The sequence below is a fragment of the Martes martes genome, assembly GCF_963455335.1.
Source record: "Martes martes genome assembly, chromosome: 9".
In the NCBI taxonomy this organism is placed as follows: Eukaryota; Metazoa; Chordata; class Mammalia; order Carnivora; family Mustelidae; genus Martes; species Martes martes.
Window position 1 is genome coordinate 125521083 of NC_137896.1, and position 10818 is coordinate 125531900.

A 10818-nucleotide genomic window follows, 5' to 3' on the forward strand; every position below is an offset into this window, starting at 1 on the left:
ATAATGTGTTGTATAATTGTAATGAGACATGCATGATTTTTAAATCCTGTCCAATTTTCAATATTTCCTTAAATTTGTATAATGAATGTATATTAATTAAAGAGCAGACAGAATTTAAATGTGTTTTAAAGGGCAGCATTTAAGAATACATTTATAATTCAACAAATCAAAACTTATAAACCATATTAAATATACTGGTCAAATTTAAAAAGTATTCTATTTATGCAGTAAACTAAAAAAAAAAACCAAACCTCACCAGGAAATATTTTTTTTTTTTATTTCTTTTCAGTGTAACAGTATTCATTGTTTTTGCACCACACCCAATGCTCCATGCAATACATGCCCTCCTTAATACCCACTACCTGGCTCCCCCAACCTCCCACCTCCCGCCCCTTCAAAACCCTCAGATTGTTTTTCAGAGTCCACAGTCTCTCATGGTTCACCTTCCTTTCCAATTTCCCTCAACTCCTTTCTCCTCTCCATCTCCCCATGTCCTCCATGTTATTTGTTATGTTCCACAAATAAGTGAAACCATATGATAATTGACTCTCTCTGTTTGACTCATTTCACTCAGCATAATCTCTTTTAGTCCCGTCCATGTTGCTACAAAAGTTGGGTAGTCATCCTTTCTGATGGAGGCATAATACTCCATAGTGTATATGGACCCCATCTTCCTTATCCATTCGTCCATTGAAGGGCATCTTGGTTCTTTCCACAGTTTGGCGACCGTGGCCATTGTTGCTATAAGCATTGGGGTACAGATGGCCCTTCTTTTCACTACATCTGTATCTTTGGGGTAAATACCCAGTCATGCAATTGCAGGGTTATAGGGAGGCTCTATTTTTAATTTCTTGAGGAATCTCCACACTGTTCTCCAAAGTGGCTGCACCAACTTGCATTCCCACCAACAGTGTAAGAGGGTTCCCCTTTCTCCACATCCTCTCCAACACACGTTATTTCCTGTCTTTCTAATTTTGGCCATTCGAACTGGTGTAAGGTGGTATCTCAATGTGGTTTTGGTTTGAATCTCCCTGATGGCTAGTGATGATGATCATTTTTTCATGTGTCTGATAGCCATTTGTATGTCTTCATTGGAGAAGTGTCTGTTCATATCTTCTGCCCATTTTTTTGAAATGATTATCTGTTTCATGTGTGTTGAGTTTGAGAAGATCTTTATAGATTCTGGATATCAACCTTTTGTCTGCACTGTCATTTGCAAATATCTTCTCCCATTCCGTGGGTTGCCTCTTTGTTTTGTTGACTGTTTCCTTTGCTGTGCAGAAGCTTTTGATCTTGATGAAGTCCCAAAAGTTCATTTTTGCTTTTGTTTCCTTTGCCTTTGGAGACATATCTTGAAAGAAGTTGCTGTGGCTGATATTGAAGTGGGTACTGCCTATGTTCTCCTCTAGGATTCTGATGGATTCCTGTCTCACGTTGAGGTCTTTTACCCATTGAGTTTATCTTTGTGTACCTCACCAGGAAATCTAAATGTAATTTCATCAAATTAATAAACAAACATGATAAAGTTCAAATGAATTACAGGAAACATTTTAAATCAAGTCTCAGGGAGCACTTGGATGGTTCAGTCAGTGAAGCGCCTACCTTCAGCTGAGGTCATGATCTCCCAGTCCTGGGATCCAGACCTGCATCGGGCTTCCTGCTTATCAGGGAGTCTACTTCTCTCTCTCTCTCTCTCCCTCTCTGTCCCTCCTCACTGTTCATTCTCTCTCTCTCTCTCAAATAAACAAATAAAATATTTTTAAAAAAATAAAAATCCATGATGTATATATATTTATAATATAAATAGAAAGCACATTCAAATAATTGAATTTATAGGGAGTTAGGTAATTAAAAGTGCATGCAAGGCACTGTCTAGTGATGTGGCTGAACAAGTACATTCCTCTTTGAAAACTCAAAATCAGCAAAATCATGGTACTACCTAAGATATCCCACACATTTCCATCTACTCCAAAATGCTGGTTTTCTAAGGGCTGTCATTCAGCAGATGGAAATGAAAGGGTAAAAGGTGTCTTAGACATATGCCCAGGAAAAAAAAAATTAACCCTGAGGCAGGCAAAAATATCCAAAAAGGAAAGAAATCTCAAAGAAAGAAAAAGAAAGAAGGAAGGAAGGAAGGAAGGCAGGCAGGAAGGAAGGAAGGAAAGAAAGAAAGAAGAAAAGAAAAGAAGGAAGGTAGGAAGGAAGGGAGGAAGAAAAATGAAAGGAATCAAGCGGGAGAAGGAAGCAGATAGGAGGGAGAGAGAGCCATCAAAGAAAGAATATTTTATGTGAGGAAAGCATTAGTGAAATATGTCTTAGGATGTCCCACGCTGAGAAAGTAGAAAGTTTATGAGATTCAAGTCCATGTGGCAACCTGGAGTGCCACACAGTGTCATACTCATTCCTACTCTGAGGCAGCTCAGTAAATGGCATGTCACATTTACCCAATACATTAGACCTTGAGGCCACAACATTAACCATGGAATGGAAAGAAACTAGGGACCACTATACACAAGATGAGTGAATAGGTCATTGGATTCAGATAAGAGAGAATATTTGAACCGTATGAGCCACACCTCCAAGTGTGAATCACCCTTGGGTGAGCCAAAGAACCCTCAGCCTCAATAGCACCAAACTGAACCTTATCTTCATGATCCACACTTGCTTCTTCTCCCAGAAACTTCACTGGCATCTCTTTATGCTTAGACTGTAAAGCCAGATATCTGGGCATCATCCTAGATGCTCTGTCTAACTTACACTTAACTTCTCGTGAATGTTCAATGTAGTCATTCGTCTCTAAATACCTTTGGAATCAATTTCTTACCAGCCCCCCTCAGGTCTGGTTTACACCAGCAGGTTTCTAATTGGTGTTTCCTCCAATATCACTTCTCAAAGAGCATACACCTGCCCCACCGCTCCTGTGTATCTTTCTAAAATAGAACTCAATACCATCTCATACCTTTAAATCTTAAACCAGAATCCTTGATGATATTTCCTCCAAAATTAACCCAAACACATTAGAATGGCATAAAAAGCTGACCAGAATCTGGCCTTTCCTACCTTCTCTGGACTCTGTATCATGATAAGTCACCCAAGGTCTTCCAGAGGTGGTGTCTCTGAATGTGTCCTCATTCTTCAAAAGATACCTCAGAAGTCACTTTCTCTGAGAAACTTCCCTGACTGCCCCAGACAATGCTTCCTGCCTCTGTGCCCACATAGATCTTAATGCTTTGCTCCATTGATACTTCCCTAGCACTGATCACACTGTATTGTGATTATTTGTGTTTATATCTATTCTCTCATTGAAAATGTGAATCCTTGTCAACAAGAGTCTGAGTTGTAGAAGTCCTAGTATCTCCTGTATTTGTCCATCTTGCAAATAATCAATAATCAGTAAATAACTGCTGAATTAATTAAATGAATTAAAGGATATCCTCTAAGGATATATGGAGACAAATTTAGCAATTAGAAATCAATGAGTAATGGGGCACCTGGGTGGCACAGTGGGTTAAACGTCTGACTCTTGGTTTCCACTCAGGTCATGCTCTGTTCTGAGTTGTGAGATCTAGCCCCGCACAGAGTTCTGTGCTCAGCGCAGAGTCTGCTTGAGACTCTCTCTCCTCTCCTTCCCTCTCCTTTTGCCCCTACCCCCTGCTCTCTCTCTCCGTCTCAAATAAATAAATAAATAAATCTTAAAAAATAAAAAAGAAATCAACAAGTAATATGTGTTGTTATTGCAATAGTTTTATAAACTTTTGATCTAAAAAATTGACTGTACTGCGTATGCCACTCCATTTTCTGGGTCAAGGTTAGTCATTTGTACTATATAAGAAGTTCAATATCAGGGTACCTGGGTGGCTCAATTGGTAAAGCAGCTGCTTTCAGCTCAGGTCATGATCTTAGGGTGCTGGGATTGAGCCCCTCATCAGGCTTCCTGCTCTGCAGGGAGCCTGCTTCTCCCTCTCCTTTTGCTTGCCTCTCCCCCTGCTTGTGCACTCTCTCTCTCTATTAAATTGATCAATCGATCAATCAATCTTAAAAAAAAAAGAAGCAGAAGAAGTTCAGTATTTCAAATCATTTGATGGTATTTGGCAAAATGTACATGTGGTTCCTTGAAGAAATAAACTAGTTTTTGAGTTGCTGGGTGTGCAAAGTCACTCTTAAGAAGCCACGATAATATTAAAATTATTGGAAGTAATGCATAAACTTTGAAATTTTGACCTAGATTAATTTAATCAAGAATTGAACAGAAGGGAAATAAAAATAATCAAATATCTGTAGGTGTTTTCTTTGACCCTATTCTCTCGGTTTTTTTAAATGCTTTTAACCACCATCTCTATGTAACAAATACTGGGTATAAACATATTCTTCTATCACCAGCTCTAACATATTCTTTCCAGTCTCTTGGAAATCTCTACCTGAAGCAGGAAAACTCAAATCTAGCATTACTAGACTGTACTCATTATTTCAATAATCTCTATCAATTAACTCCTTTTATTTTTTTCTTTAATTCCATAAATGGCACTACTACCTACCAGTCACTCAGGGTTTTAGAATATCTACTTGCCTCACTTCATTTCTTGCAGGTGATTAATTAAAATTAGTAGGATTGATAATTAATTGATTAATAATTAATAATAATTAATCAAAATTAGTAGGATCCTCTGTGTGTGTCTAACATGCGTCAGTGTCTCCTCAGCTCTCTCCACATTGCCATTCCTTTAGTTCAGCTGCCAGTTACATTTTACCTGGATTACTTTGAGAATATCTGATCAGTTACACTGCTTCTTTCCCATATCCCCATCTCTGCTCCTCAAACTCCATAAATTCTCCTTTATACGGGTGTCAGAGCCCAAAATCTAGTGTAATAGTGTAATAGAAATTCCAGAGTGGATAGACATGTTTTTAACTGCCCTACATGGTAGGCATTAGGCTACCATATCAAGCTAAAGAGCACTTAGAATACATCTAGTGAAGTTGGGGAACTGAATTTCAAGTTATTTTCATTAATTTGATTTTAAGCAACTATGTCTGTCTAGTAGCTTCCATATTATACAATGCATTACTAGATCTAATCATCCAGCCCCTGATTTGAAAATTTTCAGTAACTCAACTGTGTCTTAAGGGTGAGAGTGAAATAAACTGAAAACTCATCAACTTCCCATTTGAGATTCTTCAGGACCTGGTTAAATCTAATGTTCATTTGTGTATCTCACTGCACCTTACCATGGACCCTGTGATATAAACCCATGGAACCCCCATGATTTTTTAAAAGTGCCTTGGGTCCCCTTTTTGGGTCTTCATGAAATCTTTTTGGCTTGGAATCCCCATAATGTTCATTTTATGGAAGCCTGTCTATTTTTCGGTACCTGGGAGGCTTTAAAGTGCTGTCTCCTCATTGATAAACTGCCCAGCACCTCCCATTTGAGAGACTTCACAGATTCACAATACATCATTCTAATGACACTGTTTGCCTTATATTTGTGCTGTTTTGTTTTTTCTTATTTCTTATTAGAATCTTCACTGGATTCTAAGGTCCTTACAGTTATGTTGTATCTGATTCAAGTTTGTAAATCCATGGCATCCCACATGATGTCTCATTTTTATAAGCATCTATTGAATGAGATATTTTAATTCTGTAGACCAGAGACTATCTTTCCTGGTAATCGTTAGTCACTGGGTCTTTGGAACAATTGTCCCCAAGTGAGGTTTGTTTTAGACAACTAAAACTGAGTATATCCATACCAGTGTAACTACAAATGTGACATTAATCAGAAAACACTTGAGATACATTTCATATTAAGAACCATAAACTAAACAGAGTTCATAAGACTTTTGCATTTACAACTTAACTAGAAATTCATCTCCCAGAATGGTGCTTGTTTCTCTAAAGAGAAGAGGCTCCTGTAAGTAGGAATTGAACATGCACTGAGAATTCACGCTACAAAATTCACTAAATATTCACTGCATGGTCATTCCTGAGCCAACTGTTGGAAGGGAGTAAAAAAGCATAATAAATGATTTCTACCTCAGGTGCTAAGAACTAAGTTGAGTTCAAATGGCATGCATATAACAAAGTAAAGGGCAACAACACAGAAAAATCTAGTAGATGTGGTCCCGCTGCTCCAGTGAATGAGATACTTATTTAGATCTGATGGTCTGTGAATGTCTGGAATGGGCCATGAAGGACAAGTTTGGCTAATTTGGACAAAAAAAAAAAAGAGAGAGAGAGAGAGAAGCATAAACAAAAGCTAGAATGTACAAATAGTTACAGAAGACAAATGAACCCACCTGTATGAAATTAAGGTGTTTTGAAATGTGGAATATTGTAGATAAATAAGGAAAAAAAAATGCAGAGACTGGGTTCTAAAAAGCACCATCTCCTAGAATAAATAATGTGGAATCAAGGCAGTGGGGAATTTTTGGCAGCATCTGAATAGGAGAAAGATGGAATAAAAATTAAAAGTACACAGAAGTGATTCCTCTCATGTAGCTTTAACTTTAAAAACAAAATTTTTCAGGACTTCCAGAATGACAGAATGAGGAGCTCAGCACACATCCCCACCCAAATCCAAACATCTTAAATGGTGAAAATTATTTTTTTTTTTAAGAATCATTTCAAGTATCCCAAAATTTTCCTAAAGGCATATAGGAAATGAAGAAACTGTTCATTCAAGAAAATCTACAAAATGGTAGCTACAGTTGGGGTGCATACAGCATAATGTATAGAATTGCTGAATCACCATGTGTACACCTGAAAATAATGGAACATTGTATGTCAACTGTGATTTAAAAAAAGAGAAAAATCTACTTAATTTTAATAAAAATGCTCAAAGTCTGGCATTTAGCCACAGTCTATACCATTAATCCCTTCTTCCTCCACAACTAGATATTACAGAAGTCCCCCAGTTCCCCACCTGACAAGAAAGTACTTACACAAGCAACAGGGACACTGTTGCACAGACAGTGCATTTCCAGTAAAGGAGAGGGTACCCCTTGTCTGGGTGTGTGTGGGAGAGGGAGGCAGGCACAGTGAAGATGGACCTTTACCACTCCTTTTGGGTTTTCTCTGTTCCCACCCAGCCTATCCTAAATCTGTCAAGTTTGAAGGAGTGAGGCTAGAAATGTAAACATCACTCTAGCATCAAGGAAGTTCCAGGCAAAAAGACAATGAGCGTTTTAGTCTGCTTGGCTATGTGGGGGCTGTAAGTACCCTGCTCATTAAAGTCCTGTGTGTTTCCAAACTGCCTCAAATGTGAAGCTATTGATGAACTCAGTGGATGTCACCCCTCTGCACCTACCTCCAAAAGTCAGTGACTGTTTCTCTTACATCGCAGCAGACTCACATTTTCAAAGAAACCGTGATACCTGTAAAATTCAAAAAGCCCCCTAGGAAAATGACTTTCTGTACAATAAAAAGTCATAAAATGTACATCATTCTTCCTTTCTTATGCTAATATTTGGTTATCTAAACAGGGTCCAATAGTTGAAGTTTGAATAGGAACCAACAGTTGGTTATCTAGATAGCGTCCAATAGTTGAAGCATGCCTATATAAATGCATGTAAGCATGCATTTTCATATATATAAACTTATGTATGATATATTATTGTGAAATATATATACTTATAGAGGTTAACATTAAGACTAAACCACAGAACTCCATGAAATTAAGGTGTAAAACAAATGTCTGTCCCACATGAGATTTTTTTTTTTTTAACTGGGTGCATTCCAACTATTTTATTTATTTATTTAATATGTATTTTTTAAATATTTACTATGTGATTGGAATATCCTAGGCACTTGTGAACACAATAAGCAAACAACATCAATGCACTCATGGAACTTAGTCTATTAGAAGAACAATCAATAGACTGCAGTAAGTGCTACACTCAGAAATAAAATACAATGATATGATAAAGAGATCCTGGGCTACTCTTAGTATCACCTTGTCAGGAAATGTCCACTGAGGAAATGCCATTTAGACTGACACTCAGATCTGATTGACAAGAAAACACCCACGATGAGCAAGATGGGCAGGGGGAGGAGGCAGCATTCCAGACCCAGAGAACAGCCATTGCCGACATCTGGAGACAGGAAATGTCTTAGCATGTCCCAGGATCAAGAAGAAGGCCAGTGTGGCAACAGCAGAGGGAATAATGAGGAGAGTGACAGAAGACAAGGTCAGCCAAGTTAAGTAGCTTGGATTTTAGTTGCATTTTAATGCATTATTGCTGACATTGTAGTCTGAGAATCAAAATTTGGGTGGATTTTGATCAATGTCCTGCCATTAACTTACTGTATGACTCCGGAAAACTTATATCCTTTCTCTTGGCCTCAGAGCGACCTCAACAGTGAAACAAAGAGATTGAGCTAGAAAGTAGATGATCTATGAATTCCCTTTGAGTGCTAACATTCTATGATTCTAATCTTTGCCCTCAAAAACGAAGTTGAACACTCCCTTTTCTTAAAAGTACTGAGGCCCTTCCATGAACTAGAGAAGTATAGCTCAGGGCATGCTGGTCATTTGCCCTGAATTGTAAAACTGCCAAGACTTAAGATAGGATGGGGAGCCAAAAATTGCATTTCCCCTGTGTTGTTGACATTTCTTATAAGACGTATTTGCTGTGAGTTTTTATATTTTGCTCTTGTCTTCATTACTCTCCCAGTTTCTTTGGAGTGCCTGACTAAGGCTCCCTCAATTCTCTACCTTCCATCTCAACAATTTAAAAGAGAGAGAAAGAGAGATGGAGAGAAGTGAATGAATATGAAAGTGGAAGTCATTAACCCCTTCCCTATGTCTACGGGCATACTGGTTTTCCATACTTTCCTTTGGGAATAAGATCAAGTGCGAAAGACTGGCTCACTTCTCTCTGAAGAAAGGTTCTTGAAGAGGTAACACTGATGTAAGCTTGATCACTTTGTAGAAATTCCCAATATAATCAATCAGGGTAGTGGTTCCCAGAACATGAAATTCACTGTGACCAAAGATTAGTTGGTTCTCACCATAAATAATTTAGAAAGATCACTAAACAAACACATTAATAGTTTCACAGGTTTGCTAAATAAACAAGTAGTACGTGCACAAGATAAACCTTTTAAAGGAACAGCTAAGATATTTGGACTTTTAAAGAATATTTACCTTGGAACTGAGATAAAACCCAAGACTAAGTTTAAAGAGACAGAACACAGAATGCAGGCCTTCTTCTTGTGAATCAAAAGAAAAGAAGAAACCCTGTTTCTGATTTGTGGTATTTTAAGTTTCAGGGCTGCATTGATACCGTGACCTCTTTCTCAGAGTCATGCATGCTTTAGTAGGAAAAAACAAAACACTTTTAAACAACATAGATATTTATGAGTTTGCTATGTTGTGTGATTTTTATCAAGCTTTAGAGGCCAAAATACATCAATTGGAAAGCAACTCTATTTTATCATGAAAAATAATATCTGACATACAGAAAATTTACTTGCAAGACAAAATGCATTCTATAAAGCGATTTTCAGCTACACTGAACAAACAGTTCAGAAAAAAAAATGTTTTGTTTTTTTTTTAAGTTGCTAGCAATATGAGTCATTGGAAAGGTATTTTATTATGTACAAGCAAGAGTACATTTGATGACTAGGTTTTCACACTGCCTCTTTAGTAATTAGCAATGTAAGCTTGGATAAGTTACTCAGCTTCTCTGAGTATCACCTGTATCTGCCAAATAAGGCAATTGGATTAAATGTTTTCAAACTGTAATTCAATGCTGAAATGCTGGAAATGTATTTTTAACACCACATATTGTGTTTGCATGCAGCACATGGTAAGTATTAAATCAGTTCATCGACAATTTAGTGAAAACATCAAACAGTGAGACACAGTGTTTTGCTAATTAGAAAAGGGCATTACTTATCTTGGTAATGCAATATCTTGGTAACGTGGAGTCCTGGAGTTATCGCCAAACTTGGTTCTCTCTCTCAGTGACCACAAAGGACCTTTGGGAAGATCATATGAACTCTCTAGAGTACCATTTCCTCGTCTGTGTACTGTCTTCTCATAACTATTGGGAATAATTATGAATACAGGTGCTGAATCAGACTGTTGCATCTTAAAATCTGGCTCTGCCAATTATGACTTGTGTGGTTTGGGAGAAGTGTGTTTCAACTCTGAGTGCCTCAATTTTCCCATCTATAAGATAGAGGTGATAGTAGCCACCCGGGTGTCCCTTGAAACATTTTAAAATCATAAAGCCATAAGAAAAATAATAGAAGAGAAAACACCAATGAACATTTGGAATCTGGTTGGAGGTTGAACTAATGCTAAATGGTTTAGGAAACTTGACAAATGTGAGTTCCAAGCTGGCAGTAGGAAAAGCTAAAATGTGACCAAATTTATGGCTATGAAATTCAAGGATGTCCAGAATCAGGCACCTCTAAGAGTGGAAGTGAGGATAGGGCTAAATTAAAATGAAGGATTCCTTAAAAGTCTGCTTAAGAAACACTAAAATCTGTAACAATTTATTAGACACGTTGGTGGAGGGAAGGGAAACAAAAGCAAACTTGAACAATCAGGACTTTATCAAGATAAAAAGCTTCTGCACAGTGAAGGAAAAAATCAACAAAACTAAGCAGCCCAAGGAATGGGAGAAGTTATTTCCAAATGAAATATCCAATAAAGGGTTAATATCCAAAATCTATAAAGAACTTACCAACTCAACACCTAAAAAACAAATAATCCAGTTAAGAAATGGGCAGAAGACATGAATAGATAATTTTCCAAAGAAGACATCCAGATGGCAAACAGACACATGGAAAGATGCTCAACATCATTCACCATC

General features: G+C 37.5%; 1 long non-coding RNA gene across 1 annotated transcript; it reads right to left on the reverse strand.

The window, feature by feature from the left end:
- Positions 1–254: 254 nt before the first annotated feature.
- Positions 255–9137, reverse strand: LOC308348538. Its single transcript, XR_013967345.1, has 3 exons — positions 7302–9137; positions 6292–6432; positions 255–1484 (listed from the first exon to the last, which is right to left on the reverse strand). It is a non-coding gene; the product is annotated as an uncharacterized lncRNA (long non-coding RNA).
- Between the last annotated feature and the right edge of the window lie 1681 nt (positions 9138–10818).